We start from the raw sequence: 21,204 nt of genomic DNA on the forward strand, positions 1-21,204 counted from the left end.
AATAGAGAGCTCCGTAGGAAACGTTATTTCCTGCCACGCAGGATGGCTGTACTTAACCGCCCTTGGAAGACTGACAGGATGTAGGCCTAAGATTTACTTCAACTAAAAAAGTGTGGATAAAGAATGATTTTGTAACTTTTAGGTGCCAAACACTGAGAGCCTGTCATAGCTCTTCCATGCCCTTTCTGCCCTCATCAACCTGGAGGCATGGACTGTGTGTGAGAGCCATAGAAGCAACAGGGCCTAAAGTACTGATCCTCCTGCAGAATTGTGTGGACAGCCATTCAGACACCCAATGGATACTGTGTGTGGTGCCAAACCACTTTCTGGAGAGGACAGAAGAACGGGGACAAGAAGATTTCTGCAGCATAACCTGGCCTAGCCTGTAGAATGCAAATTTTATCCAAAATTATTTCACTTCTTGCTTTTCTATTCTGCAGAGATTTAAGTATAACACAAAAATCTAGGATCAACACAAAAATTGTTGAAGATGGGTTAACATTGTTTTAAAACATGTAATTTTAAGGCAAAAAAATTAAATCCCACACTTTGAAGTTATCTACCTAATATAGTTTTAGCATTCATAAATGAAACAGCCATAGTAACAATTTGCTGGAAATAAAATCACTGTACCTTGACTTTTTTCAAATGTAATATTGTGTGTCACCTATACTCAAAGTATGACCTGGAATGTGACACTATCCCCTCCACCGCCAGTCACTCCCATGCTCAATCGTTGCCTATTTCTTCTCAGAAAGATGAGTGCGTATATTTGTTTGGTTTTTGCATTGCCCTAGATAATAAAAGGCTTTATAACCACTGGATGTTTTAATATCATGTAGTATAAGTTTCCCTTTTTTCTTTATACATCTCTCATTTCTGATGTAAGGCAGTCTTTAAATATTTCCAGGGTTGGACCTACTAATGCCTAAAAAAGTGAAAAGGAGAGAGCTGATTTTCATGTTTCCTTTCCTTTTCCAGTTTCTACAAACTAAAATTCAAAGCTTGGCTTGGCAATTTTATAACAGATTTTGTCTTTCCCTTGGGCAGTTAGTGACCTGAGATCTTTTGAGCTCGAAAGAAGCCAAAGGTTTGGAACCTTTCCTGAGGCTAATTGTCTTTCTAGTTAAATCTGGCAACAAACACTTTATTAAAATCCTTACGTGTGAAGAACAATAAATTATTGTTATTATTGCTAGACAATAAAATAACCTATCGAACACATACATGCAAATCCTTATTTATATTCTTCAAAGCATATTGACCATGTACGTCCCTGAAAAGTTTCCATTTCTCTCCAGGTAATGGTTAAATAGCTTTCTGTTTCAGTATTTTATGTGGCTGGCTATTTGAAGCACTAAAAAATGCTTGGCATTGTACATTAGAATTATTTCTAAAAATTACCAAGACATTGTGAAGTGACAAAATATTCAAAATAAGGATGCCGTATATCTGCAGAGATAAGGAAAATCCCTAGTAAAATGTTGGGATAAAACTGGGAAAATACAACATAAAATTTATTTTGGTGAAAAATCCAAGTGTCTTTAAAATAAATGGCTACTCTTTTTAAATATTGTATTTTATATCATATTCTAATACTCACTGAAAATTTAGGAGATAAAATTGCCTGACTTATAGCTAGAAAATTACATATAAAAAGAAATTGAGAAAATTGTATTATATACGCACATCAACTCAGACCTAATTTAACAACCACCTTTTTATAACATTCATTCATTTTATTAATGTAACACTCATTCTTGATGTGATATAAAAATATCACAGAATTGTATTTGACCTCTCTGTGACTAAGTTGGCTGTATGTGGTCTGATAAGAATTCTGAAGTTCCCTATTGTTCAAGCAATCCCTCATTATTCCCATGAGGATTACAATCTGTAACAGTAATTATAACATTGATGCAGTCAAACCCTATTTACATATAATATCAGCTTGGAGGGCACAAAAGCCGCTCCTAAACACAGAAACCCCTGAGGGTTGTACTCATTTGGTAGGGCTTTCCAAATAAAAAGACAGCTCCATAGACTTTGAGATTCCATTAGAAATTAGAAATTAGTATGTTGAGGTATACACACGGGTTGGTTCTGAGATTAGTCAAGATATAGATAGGGTCACCAAAATGTCCAGTAATGAATAAAGTAAAGAACCACTTGGGGGCACCTGGATGGCTCAGTGGGGTAACCATCCAGCTCTTGACTTGGCTCAGATCATGATCTTGCAGTTCATGAGATGGAGCACTGCATCGGGCTCTGTGCTGATGGTGTGGTGCCTGCTTGGGATTCTCACTCTCCCTCTCTATCTGCCCCTCCCCCACATGCATTCTCTCTCTCTCTCTCTCTCTCTCTCTCTCTCTCTCTCTCTCAAAATAAAGAAACACTAAAAAAATAAAAAAAAAGAATCACCTGAAATATGTTGAACCATGGTCAAGCCCTTGATGTTTAAAATGTGGTCCTTGAACAGCAGGATCAACATCATCTGGGAGCTTATAAGAAATGGAAAATCTCGGGTCCCACCCTACACCTCTAGAATCAGACTCTGCCTTTTATTAAGATTCCAAGGTGATTCTTTGACACATTAACATTTGAGCAGCATTCAGTTGTATAAAATTAGCCATTAGGATTAAGGCCTAAAAGAAATCATGTTGAGGCCAGCATTACCCTCATACCAAAATCAGATAAAGACTCCACTGAAAAAGAGAACTATAGGCCAATATCCCTGATGAATATGGATGGAAAATTTCTCAATAAAATACTAGCAAACTAAATCCAACAATACATTCAAAGAATTATTCACCACGATCAAGTGGGATTTATTCCCAAGCTGCCAGGGTGGTTCAATATGTGCAAATCAATCAACATGATATACCGTATTAATAAAGGAAAGGATAAGAACCACATGATCCTTTTGACAGATGCAGAAAAAGCATTGGACCAAGTACAACATCCATTCATTGTAAAAAAAAAAAAAAAAAACAAAACAAAACAAAAAAAAAAAACAAACCTCAACAAAGTAGAGATTGAAGGAACATACCTCAATATAATAAAGGCCATATACAAAAAAACCCACAGCTAATATCATCCTCAATGAGGAAAACTGAGAGAGTATCCTGTACAGTCAGGAATAAGATAGGGATGTCCACTCTGATCACAGTTTTTTTTTAACAGTACTGGAAGTCCTAGCCACAGCAATCAGACAACAAAAAGAAATAAAAGTCATCCAAATCGGCAAGAAATCAAACTTTCACCATTTGCAGAGGACATGATTCTCTATGTAGAAAACCCAAAAAACTGCACCAAAAAATTGCGAGAACTGATACACAAATTCATTAAAGTCACGAGACAAAATCAACAGAAATTCATTGCATTTCTATACTCCAAAAATGAAGGAGCTGAAGGATAAATCAAAGAATCAATTCCATTTACAATTGCACCAAAAACCATAAGATACCTGGGAATAAACCTAATCAAAGAGGTAAAAGATCTATACTCTGAATCAAACTACAAAACACTGATGGAAGAAATTAAAGATGACACAAAGAAGTGGAAAGATGTTCCATGCTCATGGATTGGAAAAACAAGTATTATTAAAATGTCTATACTACCTGAAGCAACCTATAGATTTAATGCAATCCCTATCAAAATAGCAACAGCATTTTTCACAGAGGTTGAACAAACAACCTGTACAAGACCCCAGCTAGCCCAAGAAACCTTGAAAAAGAATAACAAGTCTAGATGCTTCACAATCCTGAACATGAAATTGTATCACAAAGCTGTAGTGATCAAGATAGCTGGGAACTGTCACAAAAATAGACACAGAGATTAAGACGACAGAATAGAAAACTGAGAAATGAACCCACAACTATATGGTCAATAAATGTTTAACACAGCAGGAAAGAATATTCAACAGGAAAAAGTCCCTTCAACAAATGGGGCTGGGAAAACTGGACAGCAATGTGCAGTAAAATGAAAGTGGGCCACTTTCTAACACCATACACAAAAAATAAATTCAAAATCGATTAAAGACATAAATGTGAGACTTGAAACCATTAAAATCCTAGAGGATAACATTGGCAGTAACCTCTTTGACACTGGCCATATCAACTTTCTAGATATGTCTCCTGAAAGGGAAACAAAAGCAAAAATAAACTATTGGGACTTTAGTTTATAAGCTCTATAAAAAGCTTGTATGCAGAGAAGGAAACAATCAACAGAACTAAAAAGCAACCTATAGAATGGGAGAAAATATTTGAAAAATGACAGATCTGATAAAGGGTTAGTATCCAAAATATATAAAGAACTTACAAAATTCAATACCCCCCCCCCAAAGAAACCAAATAATCCCATTAAAAAATGGGTAGAAGACATGAATGGACATTTTTCCAAAGAAGACATACAGATGGCCAACAGACGCATGAAAAGATATTCAACATCACTCATCATCAGGGAAACAAAAATCAAAACTATAATGAAATATCACCTCATGTCTGTCAGAATGGCTAAACTCATCAACACAAGAGATGAGTGTTGGTAAGGATGCAGATAAAGAGAATGCAAACTGTTGTAGCCACTCTGGAAAACAGTATGGAGATTCCTTTAAAAAGTTAAAAGTAGGGATGCCTGGGTGGCTCATTTGGTTTAGTGTCTCTTTTTTTTATGTTTATTTATTTTGAACAAGAGTGTGCAAGTGGGGAGTAGCAGAGAAAGAGGCGGAGAGAGAGAATCCCAAGCAGGCTGTGCACGGTCAACACAGAGCCTCATGTGGAGCTTCAACTCACAAACTGTGAGATCATGACCTGAACCAAAGCTGAACGCCTAACAGACTGAGCCATCCCAGAACCTCAGTGTCTGACTCTTGATGTCAGCTCTTGTCGGGATCTCTCAGTCATGAAATGAGCCTTACATTGGGCTCTGTGCTGAGTGTGGAGCCTGCTTGGAATTCTTTCTCTCCCTCTCCTTCTGCCCTCCTCTACTCTTGCTCTCTCAAAATAAATAAATAAACTTTAAAAAAAAGTTCAGAGGCACCTGGGTGGCTCAGTAAGTTAAGCAGCAGACACTTGATCCACTCAGGTCATGATCTCATGGTTTGTGAGATTGAGCCCTGCGTCAGACTCCGTGCTGACAGTGAGGAACCTGCTTGGGATTCTCTTTTTCCCTCCCTCTCGCAAAATAAACAAAAAAACTTTTTAAAAAAGTTAAAAAAAGAATTACCCTATGACCTAGATGACCTTGCAATTAGACTACTAGGTATTTCCCCAAGGAATGCAAAAATACTCATGGGAAGTGATACATGCACCCCAATATTTACAGCAGTATTATCAACAAGGGTCAAACTATGGAGAGATCAAATGTCCATCCACTGATGAACAGATAAAGAACATGTAGTATGTATTATGTATGTATGTATGTATGTACACACACACACACACACACACACACACACACACACACAATGGCATATTACTCAGCCATGAAAAAGAATGAAATCTTGCCATTTGCAATGATGTGGATGGAGCCAGACAGTATTATGCTAAGCAAAACTCAGAGAAAAACAAATACCATTTGATTTAACTCATATGTGGAATTTAAGAAACAAAACAAATGAACATAGCAGGGGGGTGGGGAGGGGAAGAGAGGCAAACCAAGAAACAGACTCTTACCTATAGAGAACAAACTGATGGTTACCAGAGGGGAACAGGGTGGGTGGAGGGGTGAAATAGGTGATGGGGACTAAGGAGTGTACTTGTGATGAGCACTGGGTATTGTATGGAACTGTTGAAACACTAAATTATACACTTGAAACTAATATTACACTCTATATTAAGTGGAATCTAAATTATTTAAAAATTAATTAAATAATTTGAAAATAACTTAAAAATTTCACTTAAAAAAAAAAAAAAGGAGGGGTGCCTGGGTGGCTCAGTCGGTTAAGCGTCCGACTTCAGCTCAGGTCACGATCTCACGGTCCGTGAGTTCGAGCCCTGCGTCGGGCTCTGGGCTGATGGCTCAGAGTCTGGAGCCTGCTTCCGATTCTGTGTCTCCCTCTCTCTCTGCCCCTCCCCGTTCATGCTCTGTCTCTCTCTGTCTCAAAAATAAATAAACGTTAAAAAAAAAAAAAGGAATCGTGTTGCATTTGAAAGAAATTTTGAACCAAGTAAGAATCAATGGCTCTAACGAGGTATTTGTTTCAGTTACTGTTACGCTCCTGGTAAGGTTTGATAAGATCGTTTGCTTAAACTTTCACTAATATCCCTCAGGCATTTATGCTGTGATAAATTTGATGCTGATGCTGATCAAGTTACTTTTCTTTTTCCATGAAATAGTTGTGGATAGTGAAATTAAATATGTAATGTAAATGCAGAAGAGAGTCTATCAATATTATCACGATCCTATATCCCTTCCATGTTCTGTGCTAAGAACATTTTTATTCATTCATTTACTTACTCAACGTATTTTACTGAACATGTAGTATATGTCTGGCACTGGGCTTGGCACTGGGAACACAGAGGAGGAATATATTCCTCAGAATCATCTGCCATCCTTCTCTAAATGCTTAATATAAAAATAGCAACGAACAGTTTTCTAGGATGAGGATTCTAATGGAAGGAAGGAAGCCTCTATGACCAGTTGGGTTATTTTTGTCTTGTAAAATGCAAGGCCCTATATTTCTTTAACTGAGCAACCGGAGGGTACCTACAGTGTTTTCTCTCCCTTTGGTATACCAGGTTGTTAACTAGATGACCTGATCCTTGGAGCAGAGGGGTCCCTTTTCATTCCTTCTAATTCTTAGCACAGCATCTGACTCCGTAAGTACCTTTGGTTGATGATCTGACCTGGCTTCTCTTGAAGAGGGTGTCAGAAACCTGCCTTTGGCATGAATCAAATTGACCACCCTGATATCAGCCATTCTAGCGTCAGTAACCACTTGAACAGTAACTTCATGGCTAATGTCACTGTCTTGCGTTATGTCTTGTGTTATGATTCCTTGTACCTAGATGGCAGTTACCACTAACAAGAGAACAAGAGCAGTAGCAGTGGCTACCATTAATTGAGCAACTTGTGTGCAGTACTATGTTATTTTGAACATACGTTCTTTAATCTTCATAATAATCTTATATCCTTTTATATGATTTATGGCATAATGCACATTGTACAGAGTCTGTAAAACTTCCGCGTCATTGTTTACAACTGAGACTAAGAGTTTAAGTTACCTGCCTATTGTCATAAAACTGCTAATGGGCAGTGTTATCATTTGATTCCAGCTTTGTCTGGCTCCCAACACTGTTCCAATTTACTATGCACATCAAAGTTAATACCAACAGTGATGATAACCACTTGTATTTTTATACAATTTTTTTTCAAAATTATTGTATTGTATTCAGCAGTAGGGAGAGAGAACCCATTTCCCTCAGAGGTACCAAGATTTTGAGAAAAACTGTTCCCCTTACTGAGCAGCTAATGTGTATTAGGAGTATGTCAAGAAAAGGTGTCTGTAAGCAAGGTTTCAACAACTTGTTTTCAAGGATAATGTTTTATATCCATTTACTAAGGTTCATCTAACAAATTCTGAGAACACATTTGCCAGATGTCGATCTAGGCACGAGGGACACTAGGATGAAAAGATCCAATTCCTACGCTCAAGTTACTCACACTATTAGAGGAATGTCCTATGACCCACAAACTTTACAGTTTTTACTAGGTGGGTCTTATAGAAAGAATTCCCCGACACAACCCGCCGATGTAAGAATGTGAAACTGAGGAAAGAAGTCAGACCTGGGAATCATCACAGTACAGATAACTATTTAAAGTTTCAAGACAAGAGAAGATCATATAGGGAAGGAGGAGAGGTCGGGGTCTGAGCTCCGGATCACTGCTTTGAAAAAAGCAAAACAAAACAAAAGTGCTCAATGCAGTGGCTAATAACAAGGCATTTGGTATTAGAGACACTAGCATTTGAAACACATCTCAGCCAGCAGGTAACTTGAGCTAGTTACAGAAGCTATAAGAACCTCCACTTTCTCATATGTAAATTAAGATTAAAGTACCCACCTTCCATGGAGGGTGCCAGCAGTAAAAAGGGTAATGTACACAAAGTCCCGGGCTTGTAACGGCAGGCTATAGAGTATATTGTTAGAAGCATAGACAACTGGGATGGAAACAGAACTCTGCTACCAACCAAGACTGTGAGATTTGGCAAGCTCTCTCTCTCTGCTTCCGTTTCCTCTCTACAATATGGGGAAAATAATGATACATGCCAGTTTTCATGAAGATGGAATTAATTCACAAAAAGCATTTAGAACGGTAACCAGCAAGTAATAAGAGCCATGTAAGGGTTAGTACTATTAGTTAACAAGAGCTGTTATTATCTGCTCAAGAGATCACATTTCCATCTGCAAGGGTTTCTGCAACAAAGAAACATACTGGGGAAAAACCCACAAGGGAAATCAAAGGGAGCTAACTAAGCAAGCTCCTCCCTTGAAGCAGAAACAAATGGGTGCTGGAAAGCTTAGGAAACTTTAATCGGACTCAAAAAGGAAGAGCAAATCAAGCAAAATTCAATAAGGCGAAGTTCTGCCAGGATAAGCTGAGTCTCAGAGAGAACATGCTTTAGAGGGCACTGAACAAAAGAAATTGAGTTTTGGGCACTGAGCCACAGTTTGAGTGATTCAGCACAGAAGCAGGCCCTGATGTCAGAGGTTTACATTATTAGAGCGAAAAATTTTACTTTAAAAAAGTCATCTCTATCCATTATCCATAGATTATACTCGGTTTAATTCTAACCTAATAAGTGATGGGCATTCACTCCCTAATTTCTCCCCTAATTTCCCTGAGTAATTACTCTAAGTGAACTGCCTTTTCTATAAATACTTATCATTCAGGGAGTCTGCTGTTTTCTCTGTGGCTTACCAACATTTTGAGGGGTCAGTGCATCTATGGCAGTCACTCAAAGGGAAAATGTGAAAAACACCTGAAGATTAATGGATTAGGAAATTTTGAGCCCAAACTCCATTTGGCATTGCACATATATCAGCTCACAGAAGAGCATAAAAGAAAATAAGAACCCAGCTCCTACTCACATAAAGGTCTTATCGAGCCTAAGATTATAAAAATGGAAAGGTTTTTTGTTGTTGTTGTTTGCCTACGTGCATACCTTTCTCCCAAGGCATTATTTCAACAAACTTATTCCTTTTCTGTTCCTTGCCACCTGGAAAATTACCACTCATCCTTCAATACCCAAACGTCACCTATTGGATTATGCTTTTCACTCTCCCAAAACTGAAATAGTTGTATTCTTTTCTAGGCTGGCTTTAGAATCCATACTTTATTACTACACATAATGCCATGTTGTGATTGCTTACCTGGAAGTGCCTACTACTGAGTCATAATTTCCTTCAGAACACCAAGAGTGTCTCATTATTTATCTTTGGTGCCTGTTAGGACACTAATGTGGCCTGCCAAACCTGTAATCACGGATCAAGAGAAGCTGTGTTCTTGCTTTCCGTTGGAATTCACCCAGGGCCACAGAGAGAAGGCGGGATTCATCAGGTTAAAAAGTTTGTTTTTGGGGCGCCTGGGTGGCTCAGTCGGTTGAGTGTCCGACTTCGGCTCAGGTCATGATCTCACAGTTCGTGGGTTCGAGCCCCGCATCAGGCTCTGTGCTGACTGCTTGCTCAGAGCCTGGAGTCTGCTTCAGATTCTGTGTCTCCCTCTCTCTCTGCCCCTCCCCCGTTCATGCTTTGTCTCACTCTGTTTCTCAAAAATAAATAAATGTAAAAAAAATTGAAAAAAAAAAGTTTGGCTTTGATCAGAATCTACAGACTATAATAGAGCCTTCAGCACCACACTGGCCCACTGCTCCTGCAAAAGCACCAGTTTCTCTTAAAAACGTCTCAAGTCCCTCTTCTCTGATCAAGGGTGTATGGTTCCAAGGTGTGGAAAAACTTTGCCTCTGTTTCCCCCGGTGTCAAACTATCCATTATCACTCTCATCTGTTTTACTAACTCTCCTCTTCCTTCCAATCATTTCTCAATTCAGTACGTGTTTGTAGAATGTAAAAATAATCAGAAGAACTTAGGAAAGCTTAAGGCCCATACCATATTGAGCCTATGTAGTTACAAGACTATCTCTGTGACTCTTCTCCTGAAATATTCCTTATAGTTAGGGAACAAAGGAAGTGAAAGGAGAAAGGAAAAAGCAGGGTAATACTTACAACACTCTAGTCTAGAAAATATTAAGTTTCTGAAACAAGAGAAACGAGCATCTCTGTCTCGAAATCAACATCCTTGTTCCCCCATGAAGTCACAACCCAGACCAGCTATTTCCCTTTACCTTGCTCTACCCCTAGAAGAGAGTTCTTTTGTATGCTGGTCACATCTGTCCACACAGTAAGGTTATGGGACAAAAAAATTGAAGGATAAACTGAAGGATTAATGTGGATAAAGTCTAACATGTAATATTCCAAAAGTCTAAAAAAAAAAAAACCCTCAAGTCAGAAACAGTGTCTGCTGCATTCCATAGCTATTGAAGAAGGATATTTTATTTTTCCCTTATAGGTCTAGATTTATATTGGATCCTTTAACGTCTTTTCTTTTTTAATACTGACTTAAGTAGCTTTCAAAAAAGTCCAAATTCTTTTTTTTTTTTTTTTTATTTATTTGAGAGAAAGAAAGAAAACAGGGAGGGGCAGAAGAGGGAGGGAGAGAGAATCCCAAGCAGGCTCTGCACTGGTCAGCACAGAACCCAATGCAGGCCTTGAACTTACGAATTGTGAGATCATGACCTAAGCAGAAATCAAGAGTCAGATGCTTAGCCAAATGAGCCACCCAGGCGCGCCTCAAAAAAGTCTAAACTCTTTATCCTTCTATTTTTCACAGTGCCAGTGATGAGAATGAGCATTTTTTTTTTTTTTTACTCAATTCATACAGTTTTGTTAGCATGGTAAGTCGGCTATAGGCACACATATCACTCGACAGAATTTGGTAATTTTTGTAAGTGAAAACCAGTTAACCAGTCTTGGTTTGCATCACATAGCACCAAATAACTTTTAATGGGTTGAACATTTTACTTTTAACGTTTAACATGATGCGTATTTTTTCAACTAGCTGTCTTGTTGCCACTGACATACAGCCCTTTTCAAGATCAACCTGCTAGACAAGCATTTGACTATATTTAGTTCTATTTGTAAAATAGACTTTTTTTTAGGAAGTCAACTTACTGGATAAAAGAAACATGATGGTTTGGGCATTACTACAGAATTGGGAATTACCATCCCAGAGGTAAGGAAAAACTAATTATATAACGTGAGAATTCCACAGTAGCCAAAATCTGGGCAGATTTGTAGATGATCTTATCACCTGATGGCTCCACACACAGATTTACACCCTTATTCACTACTGAGAGGTCCTATGGCACAACAATGAGAAATTTAATGGATTTCCCAACCTTAGTTTAACTACAAAGATTTGGTGTTCCAACATAGCTGGACATGTCTGACAAACTGAGGAGTCTGACCAGCTGAAAACCAGCTTTCATGAGGGACTGAGGTGGCTTCTAGATCTGAACTTGTTATGGAGAGGAAAGAATGGGACCCAGTAAGCTGGATGGACTCAGTTGTATGGCCTTATTATTCTTCAGCAAAGAGGAGAAATTCTGACCAGGTCATAATTGCTGGGGAAGACATTTGTCCTCTAGACCCCTTTCATGTACACCTATCTGAATGCATGTGGAAGGAAAGCAAGTGGGAAGGAGGAAGCAGTAGGTGAAAGTTCTAAGAAGTTATCCACTTAAAACTCCATAAAACACTGGGACAGAAACAGATCTGCCTTGGTATTCCCTTGAAGAGTAAACCACCAGAAAACCAGAAGAGGACCCCTCCCTTCACTGACCACAGCACTCCATGCTCCAAACAATCTGAACTCCCATGACAAAACAGGCAGCACCTGAAAAGGAGGGCGGACTGCACAGGGAGCCTGAAAGGCAACAAGAGCATGCTCAAGAAGACTACACTTTCCCAGGACAACTCTCTGTGTCATTTATCTGCACTCGGCACCTTGCAGGCGGAGTGACTTCTTTATGGATTAGGTTTCTAGTACTGGTTTTGTTGTTGTTGACTTTCATGTTTATTTTTTAATATGAATTTTATTGTTCAAATTGGTTTCCATACAACACCCAGTGCTCATCCCAACAGGTGCCCTCCTCAATGCCCATCACCCACCATCCTCCCTCACTCCCACCCCCCATCAACCTTCAGATTGTTCTCAGTTTTTTATTTTTTTAAATTTTATTATTTTTTTAAGATATGATATTTATTGTCAAATTGGTTTCCATACAACACCCAGTGCTCATCCCAAAAGATGCCCTCTTCAATGAACATTACCTACCCTCTCCTCCCTCCCACCCCCCTTCAACCCTCAGTTTGTTCTCAGTTTTTAAGAGTCTCTTATGCTTTGGCTCTCTCCCACTCTAACTTTTTTTTTTCCTTCACCTCCCCTATAGGTTTCTGTGAAGTTTCTCAGGATCCACATAAGAGTGAACACATATGGTATCTGTCTTTCTCTGTATGGCTTATTTCACTTAGCATCACATTCTCCAGTTCCAACCACGTTGCTACAAAGGGTAGTATTTCATTCTTTCTCATTGCCATGTAGTACTCCATTGTGTATATAAACCACAATTTCTTTATCCATTCATCAGTTGATGGACATTTAGGCTCTTTCCATAATTTGGCTATTGTTGAGAGTGCTGCTATAAACATTGGGGTACAAGTGCCCCTATGCATCAGTACTCCTGTATCACTTGGGTCAATTCCTAGCAGTGCTACTGCTGGGGCATAGGGTAGGTCTATTTTTAATTTTTTGAGGAACCTCCACACTGTTTTCCAGAGTGGCTGCACCCGTTTGCATTCCCACCAACAGTGCAAGAGGGTTCCCGTTTCTCCACATCCTCGCCAGCATCTATAGTCTCCTGATATGTTCACTTTGGCCACTCTGACTGGCGTGAGGTGATATCTAAGTGTGGTTTTGATTTGTATTTCCCTGATGAGGAGTGACGTTGAGCATCTTCTCATGTGCCTGTTGGCCATCTGGATGTCTTCTTTAGAGAAGTGTCTATTCACGTTTTCTACCCACTTCTTCACTGGATTATTTTTTTTTTCGGGTGTGGAATTTGGTGAGCTCTTTATAGATTTGGATACTAGCCCTTTATCCGATATGTCATTTGCAAATATCTTTTCCCATTCTGTCGGTTGCCTTTTAGTTTTGTTGATTGTTTCCTTTGCTGTGCAGAAGCTTTTTATCTTCATGAGGTCTGAATAGTTCATTTTTGCTTTTAATTCCCTTGCCTTGGGCATGTGTCGAGTAAGAAATTGGTGCAGCTGAGATCAGAGAGGTCTTTTCCTGCTTTCTCCTCTAGGGTTTTGATGGTTTCCTGTCTCACATTCAGGTCCTTTATCCATTTTGAGTTTATTTTTGTGAATGGTGTCAGAAAGTGGTCTAGTTTCAATCTTCTGCATGTTGCTGTCCAGTTCTCTCAGCACCATTTGTTAAAGAGACTGTCTTTTTTCCATTGGATGTTCTTTCCTGCTTTGTCAAAGATGAGTTGGCCATACTTTTGTGGGTATAGTTCTGGGGTTTCTATTCTATTCCATTGGTCTATGTGTCTGTTTTTGTGCCAATACCATGCTGTCTTGATGATGACAGCTTTGTAGTAGAGGCTAAAGTCTGGGATTGTGATGCCTCCTACTTTGGTTTTCTTCAAAATTACTTTGGCTATTCGGGGCCTTTTGTGGTTCCATTTGAATTTTAGGATTGCTTGTTCTAGCTTCGAGAAGAATGCTGGTGCAATTTTGATTGGGATTGCATTGAATGTATAGATAGCTTTGAGTAGTATTGACATTTTAACAATATTTATTCTTCCAACCCATGAGCATGGAATGTTTTTCCATTTCTTTCTATCTTCTTCAATTTCCTTCATAAGCTTTCTACAGTTTTCAGCATACAGATCTTGTACATCTTTGGTTAGATTTATTCCTAGGTATTTTATGCTTCTTGGTGCAATTGTGAATGGGATCAGTTTCTTTATTTGTCTTTCTGTTGCTTCATTATTAGTGTATAAGAATGCAACTGATTTCTGTACATTGAAATTGTATCCTGTGACTTCGCTGAATTCATGTATCAGTTCTAGCAGACTTTTGGTGGAGTCTATCGGATTTTCCATGTATAATATCATGTCATCTGCAAAAAGTGAAAGCTGGACTTCATCTTTGCCAATTTTGATGCCTCTCATTTCCTTTTGTTGTCTGATTGTTGATGCTAGAATTCCAACACTATGTTAAACAACAACGGTGAGATGGACATCCCTGTCGTGTTCCTGATCTCAGGGGGAAAGCTCTCAGTTTTTCCCCATTGAGGATGACATTAGCTGTGGGCTTTTCATAAATGGCTTTTATGATCTTTAAGTATGTTCCTTCTACCCTCACTTTCTCGAGGGTTTTTATTAAGAAAGGATGTTGAATTTTGTCAAATGCTTTTTCTGCATCGATTGACAGGATCATATGGTTCTTATCTTTTATTAATGTGATGTATCACATTGATTGATTTGCAAATGTTTAACCAGCCCTACATCCCAGGAATGAATCCCACTTGATCATGGTGAATAATTCTTTTTATATGCTGTTGAATTCGATTTGCTAGTATCTTATTGAGAATTTTTGCATCCATATTCATCAGGGATATTGGCCTGTAGTTCTCTTTTTTTTACTGGGTCTTTGTCTGGTTTAGGAATCAAAGTAATACTGGCTTCATAGAATGAGTCTGGAAGTTTTCCTTCCCTTTCTATTTCTTGGAATAGCTTGAGAAGGATAGGTATTATCTCTGCTTTAAATGTCTGGTAGAATTCCCCAGGGAAGTCATCTGGTCCTGGACTCTTATTTGTTGGGAGATTTTTGATAACTGATTCAATTTCTTCACTCGTTATGAGTCTGTTCAAGCTTTCTATTCCTCCTGTTTGTCTTGTGGAAGTGTGTGGGTGTTTACGAATTTGTCCATTTCTTCCAGGCTGTCCAGTTTGTTGGCATATAATTTTTCATAGTATTCCCTGATAATTGCTTGTATCTCTGAGGGATTGGTTGTAATAATTCCATTTTCATTCATGATTTTATCTATTTGAGTCATCTCCCTTTTCTTTTTGAGAAGCATGACTAGAGGTTTATCAATTTTATTTTTTCAAAAAACCAACTCTTGGTTTCGTTGATCTGCTCTACAGTTTTTTTAGATTCTATATTGTTTATTTCTGCTCTGATCTTTATTATTTATCTTCTTCTGCTAGGTTTGGGGTGTCTTTGCTGCTCTGCTTCTACTTCCTTTAGGTGTGCTGTTAGATTTTGTATTTGGGATTTTTCTTGTTTCTTGAGATAGGCCTGGATTGCAATGTATTTTCCTCTCAGGACTGCCTTCGCTGCATCCTAAAGCGTTTGGATTGTTGTATTTTCATTTGTTTCCATATATTTTTTAATTTCTTCTCTAATTGCCTGGTTGACCCATTCATTCTTTAGTAGGGTGTTCTTTAACCTCCATGCTTTTGGAGGTTTTCCAGACTTTTTCCTGTGGTTGATTTCAAGCTTCATAGCATTGTGGTCCAAAAGTATGCACGGTATGATCTCAATTCTTGTATACTTATAAAGGGCTGTTTTGTGACCACTCTGTCTTGGAGAATGTTCCATGTGCATTCGAGAAGAAAGTATATTCTGTTGCTTTGGGATGCAGAGTTCTAAATATATCTGTCAAGTCCATCTGATCCAATGTATCATTCAGGGCCCTTGTTTCTTTATTGACTGTGTGTCTAGATGATCTATCCCTTTCTGTAAGTGGAGTGTTAAAGTCCCCTGCAATTACCACATTCTTATCAATAAGGTTGCTTGTGTTTGTGAGTAATTGTTTTATATATTTGGGGGCTTCCGTATTCGGTGCATAGACATTTATAATTTAGTTCTTCTTGATGGATAGACCCTGTAATTATTATATAATGCCCTTCTTCCTCTCTTGTTACAGCCTTTAATTTAAAATCTAGTTTGTCTGATATAAGTATGGCTACTCCAGCTTTCTTTTGACTTCTAGTAGCATGATAAATAGTTCTCCATCCCCTCACTTTCAATCTGAAAGTGTGCTCAGGTCTAAAATGAGTCTCTTGCTGAGAACAAACTGAGGGTTGATGGGAGGTGGGAGGGAGGGGAGGGCAGGTGATGGGCATTGAAGAGGGCACCTGTTGGGATGAGCACTGGGTGTTGTATGGAAACCAATGTGACAATAAATTTCATATATTAAAAAAAAATAAAAATAAATGAGTCTCTTGTAGACAGCGAATAGATGGGTCTTGTTTTTTTATACATTCTGAGACCCTATGTCTTTTGGTTGGCACATTTAGTCCATTTACATTCAGTGTTATTATAGAAAGATATGGGTTTAGAGTCATTGTGATGTCTGTAGGTTTCATGCTTGTAGCAATGTCTCTGGTACTCTGTCTCACAAGATCCCCCTTAGGATCTCTTGTATGTTTGGTTTAGTGGTGATGAACTCCTTCAGTTTTTGTTTGTTTGGGAAGACCTTTATCTCTCCTTCTATTCTAAATGACAGATTTGCTGGATAGAGGATTCTCGGTTGCATATTTTTTTTTCTGTTCATCACATGGAAGATTTCCTGCCATTCCTTTCTGGCCTGCCAGGTTTCAGTAGAGAGGTCCGTCACTAGTCTTATTGGTCTCCCTTTATATGTTAGAGCACGTTTATCCCTAGCTGCTTTCAGAATTTTCTCTTTATCCTTGTATTTTGCCAGTTTCACTATGATATGTCGTGCAGAAGATTGATTCAAGTTACGTCTGAAGGGAGTTCTCTGTGCCTCTTGGATTTCAATGCCTTTTTCCTTCCCCAGATCAGGGAAGTTCTCAGCTATGATTTCTTCAAGTACACCTTCAGCACCTTTCCCTCTCTCTTCCTCCTCTGGAATACCAATTATGCGTATATTATTTCTCTTTAGTGCATCACTTAGTTCTCTAATTTTCCCCTAATACTCCTGGATTTTTTTTATCTTTTTCTCAGCTTCTTCTTTTTTCCATAATTTTATCTTCCAGTTCACCTATTCTCTCCTCTGCCTCTTCAATCCGAGCTGTGGTCACCTCCATTTTATTTTGCATCTCATTAATAGCATTTTTTAGCTCCTCCTGGCTGTTCCTTAGTCCCTTGATCTCTGTAGCAATAGATTCTCTGCTGTCCTTTATACTATTTTCAAGCCCAGCGATTAATTTTATGACTATTGTTCTAAATTCACTTTCTGTTATATTGTTTAAATCGTTTTTCCTCAATTCGTTAGCTGTTGTTATTTCCTGGAGGTTTTTTTGGGGGGAATTCTTCTGTTTAGTCATTTTGGATAGTCCCTGGAGTGGTGCCAGACTGAGGGCACTTCCCCTGTGCTGTCTTGAATAACTTGTGTTGGTGGGTGGGGCTGCAGTCAGACCTGATGTCTGCCCCCAGCCCACCACTGGGGCCACAGTCAGACTGGTGTGTACCTTCTCTTTCCCTCTCCTAGGGGCGGGATTCTCTGTGGGGTGGCATGGCCCATCTGGGCTAGTTGCACAGTGCCAGGCTTGTGGTGCAGGGGATCTGGCGTATTAGCTGGGGTGGATCAGCAAGGTGCATGGGGGGCAGGAGGGGCAGGCTCAGCTCACTTTTCCTTCAGTGATCCCCTTTAGGAGGGGCCCTGTGGCACCGGGAGGGAGTCAGAGCCACCACTGGAGAGATGGATCCGCAGAAGCACAGCATTGGGTGTTTGTGTGGTGCAAGCAAGTTCCCTGGCAGGAACCAGTTCCCTTTGGGATTTTGGCTGGGGGATGGGCGAGGGAGATGGCGCTGGTGAGCGCCTTTGTTCCCCACCAAGCTGAGCTCTGTTGTCCAGGGCTCAACAACTCTCCCTCCCGTTGTCCTCCAGCCCTCCTGTTCTCCGAGTAGATCTGTTAACTTATAACCTACCAGATGTTAAGTCCCATTTACTGTCGGAACACCCTCCGTCCAGCCCCTCCACTTTTGCAAGCCAGACTCGGGGGCTCTGCTTGGCCGGCGGGCTGCCCCTCCGCCCGTGCTCCCTCAGTCCGTGGAGCGCGTACTGCCTCTCCGCCCTTCCTACCCTCTTCCATGGGCCTCTCCTCTGCGCTTGGCTCCAGAGAATCCGTTCTGCTAGTCTTCTGGCAATTTTCTGGGTTATTTAGGCAGGTGTGGGTGGAATCTAAGTGATCCACAGGACGTGGTGAGCCCAGTGTCCTCCTATGCCACCATCTTCCCAGAAACCCTCCCTGTTCTCAGTTTTTAAGAGTCTCTTATGGTTTGCCTCCCTCCCTCTCTCTTTCCCCCCCTTCCCCTCCCCCATGGTCTTCTGTTAAGTTTCTCTGGATCCACATAAGAGTGAAAACATATGGTATCTGTCTTTCTCTGTATGGCTTATTTCACTTAGCATCACACTCTCCAGTTCCATCCACGTTGCTACAAAGGGCCATATTTAATCTTTCTCATTGCCATGTAGTATTCCATTGTGTATATAAACCACATCTTCTTTATCCATTCATCAGTTGATGGACATTTAGGCTCTTTCCATAATTTAGCTATTGTTGAAAGTGCTGCTATAAACATTTGGGTGCAAGTGCCCCTATGCATCAGCACTCCTGTATCCCTTGGGTAAATTCCTAGCAGTGCTATTGCTGGGTCATAGGGAAGATCTATTTTTAATTTTTTGAGGAACCTCCACACTGTTTTCCAGAGCAGCTGCACCAGTTTACATTCCCAACTAGCACTGGTTTTGTAGATGTTGTATTAATTATGCCAATTCTCTATTCACATTTATTGGACTTTTTTCTTCTTCTCTGGGTTCTTGTGGTTATTCCTATACATGAAATCTATTGTTTTTTTAACCGTATTTACTTATTTTGTCTCAGGTAAAGAAAAAGGTTCTTGTGAAGAAATTCATCTCTTGGGAGAAGTCCCAAATTACTACATGTGCTATAATTCCAATTCATATCAATTATCTAGAATAAACAGATCAAGAGAGAATGATGATGCGAGGGACTAGGGAGGAAATGGGAGTGAATGCTAACAGGAACAAGGTTCCTTTTTGTGGGTGTTGAAAATATTCTAAATTTAGATTATGATGATGTTCGCACAATTTTGTTAAGCACACTAAAAAAAAAAACACTGAATTGTACACTAAATAGGTGAATTTTATGGTAGGTAAATTCTATCTCAATAAAACCTTAAAAATACATTCTTCCCAGCAACTAAATAAAACTACATTAAAAATGTTTCAATATTGCCAGAATTATATTTTCTGTTTTTGGAAAAAATTGCATTTCTCAAAAATATTAAAAATGCATAGTGTCACTAGGGAAAATGTTTAAAATACTAAAACACAGTGCCTAAGTGATTTTGGAAATGCACATATTTAACCAAACATTTCCTTTTTATAATTCATATAAATTACCTGATAACTTATAGGATATAATGTAAAATAAATAAATTTTCTCTAGTGGCAAGTTTATCATACACAATTATGATTTAGGATTTTAGAAAAGGAGTTATAATTGCCCTAAAACAGTAGCTTCTTGGTACATGTGATACTTGTATTTACATCTAAAGTTAATTCATATTAAATGTATCAGTTCCTCAATCCCATTAGCCATGTATCAAGTACTCAGTAGCCACATGTGGCCAGTAGCTACAATATTAGACAGTAGAGATAACAGAACATTTCCATCATCACATAAAGCTCTACTGGACAGCACTGTTCTAGAAATTCACTTTCAGTCTTGGGGGCTAAAGAAGATAATTCCACTTTTGGACTCATTCTTGAATATCAGAGGGGCTTTCCAAAATAACCAGTGAATTCCATCACACCTATAAAATGCTTTGATCACTAGAGAAAAGTAGCAAAATTTAGGTTTAATCCATTCTTCTGACTTTCCTAATTGTTCCTGATCAGTTATTCCCAGAGGCTGTCTAGTCCTTTGACAGACACAAACAGTGTATCATGTTCAGAGCAGAAAGCCCATTGCCTAATTACTTCAAGATTGGTTGAGGGAAATCTCTACACAGGCCTCAACTCCCATGTCAACCTGCCTTTCATGATTCATGACATTGTGTCTATAGCTCAGTTTTGTTTCATGACGTTACCATTGGTCCTTCTAAGCCATAAATATAAAAAGCAGAGTTTACTCAGTTATGAATGCTTCTTCCTTATACATGAGTTAATATTTCAGAACACTTACAACAATGATTTTTTCGTAGTGAGACTCCATGTAAGACAGATAGATAGATATCCTTCACTTTTCCTTGTGAATGACTATGCTGTGGAATACTGTGATCCTGTCCCAGAGAGTTTTCCAGCAGTCCCTTTTATGTCTTGCCCCAATGGGGCAGGATCAAGGGTATTGATATTTCTTGTAGAGGTCTAAGTTGATACATTTCCTAGCAACCCTTCCTCTCCACCCCAACCTCACAGGGCTACATTTTATCTTATGATTGAACAATTACTATGAACTAGATCTCTCTGTTTTTTATATACTTATGAAAAATCAGAATCATTATTATGAATAAAGTTACTATATTACTCTATCCCATCATCAACTGATGATCAGATACAACTATTCAGCTGACAACATTTTTCTCCCGGCAAAAATTCTTAGGAAAACATTCAGTAACTCAAGATGTTATCACCAAGACTGTAAAAATAACCTCAAATGAAAACTTCCTACAATAAGCTATTTAAATCCAATTAGACTGAACATTACCAGCTACATCAGGGCGTTAATAATGAAGCACTTCATAGATAACATGAAGCTTTGAAGTCCCTAAAGCCAATTGCCAAAATTAACTTAGACATCCCATCTTTGCCAGAAAGTAACAGCAGCATTTCAGATCATTTTGAATTTCTAACTTCTTACAAAAATGAATTATTTCTTCCAAAGTACATTATAAACTAGAAATCATCCAAAATATTTAATAGTAAATTCTATTATTATTCTAGTGATGTTATCATGAATTGTACACATTGGATCAGAAATTTCTTTATATGTATTTAATTTTTGATTATTTCTTTGAGAGTACCTACAAACTAAATCTACCAAAAAGAAAAAAAGTAAATTGAGAGTGTAAGCCCC

The sequence above is a fragment of the Panthera tigris genome, chromosome C2 (genome assembly GCF_018350195.1).
Source record: "Panthera tigris isolate Pti1 chromosome C2, P.tigris_Pti1_mat1.1, whole genome shotgun sequence".
In the NCBI taxonomy this organism is placed as follows: domain Eukaryota; kingdom Metazoa; phylum Chordata; class Mammalia; order Carnivora; family Felidae; genus Panthera; species Panthera tigris.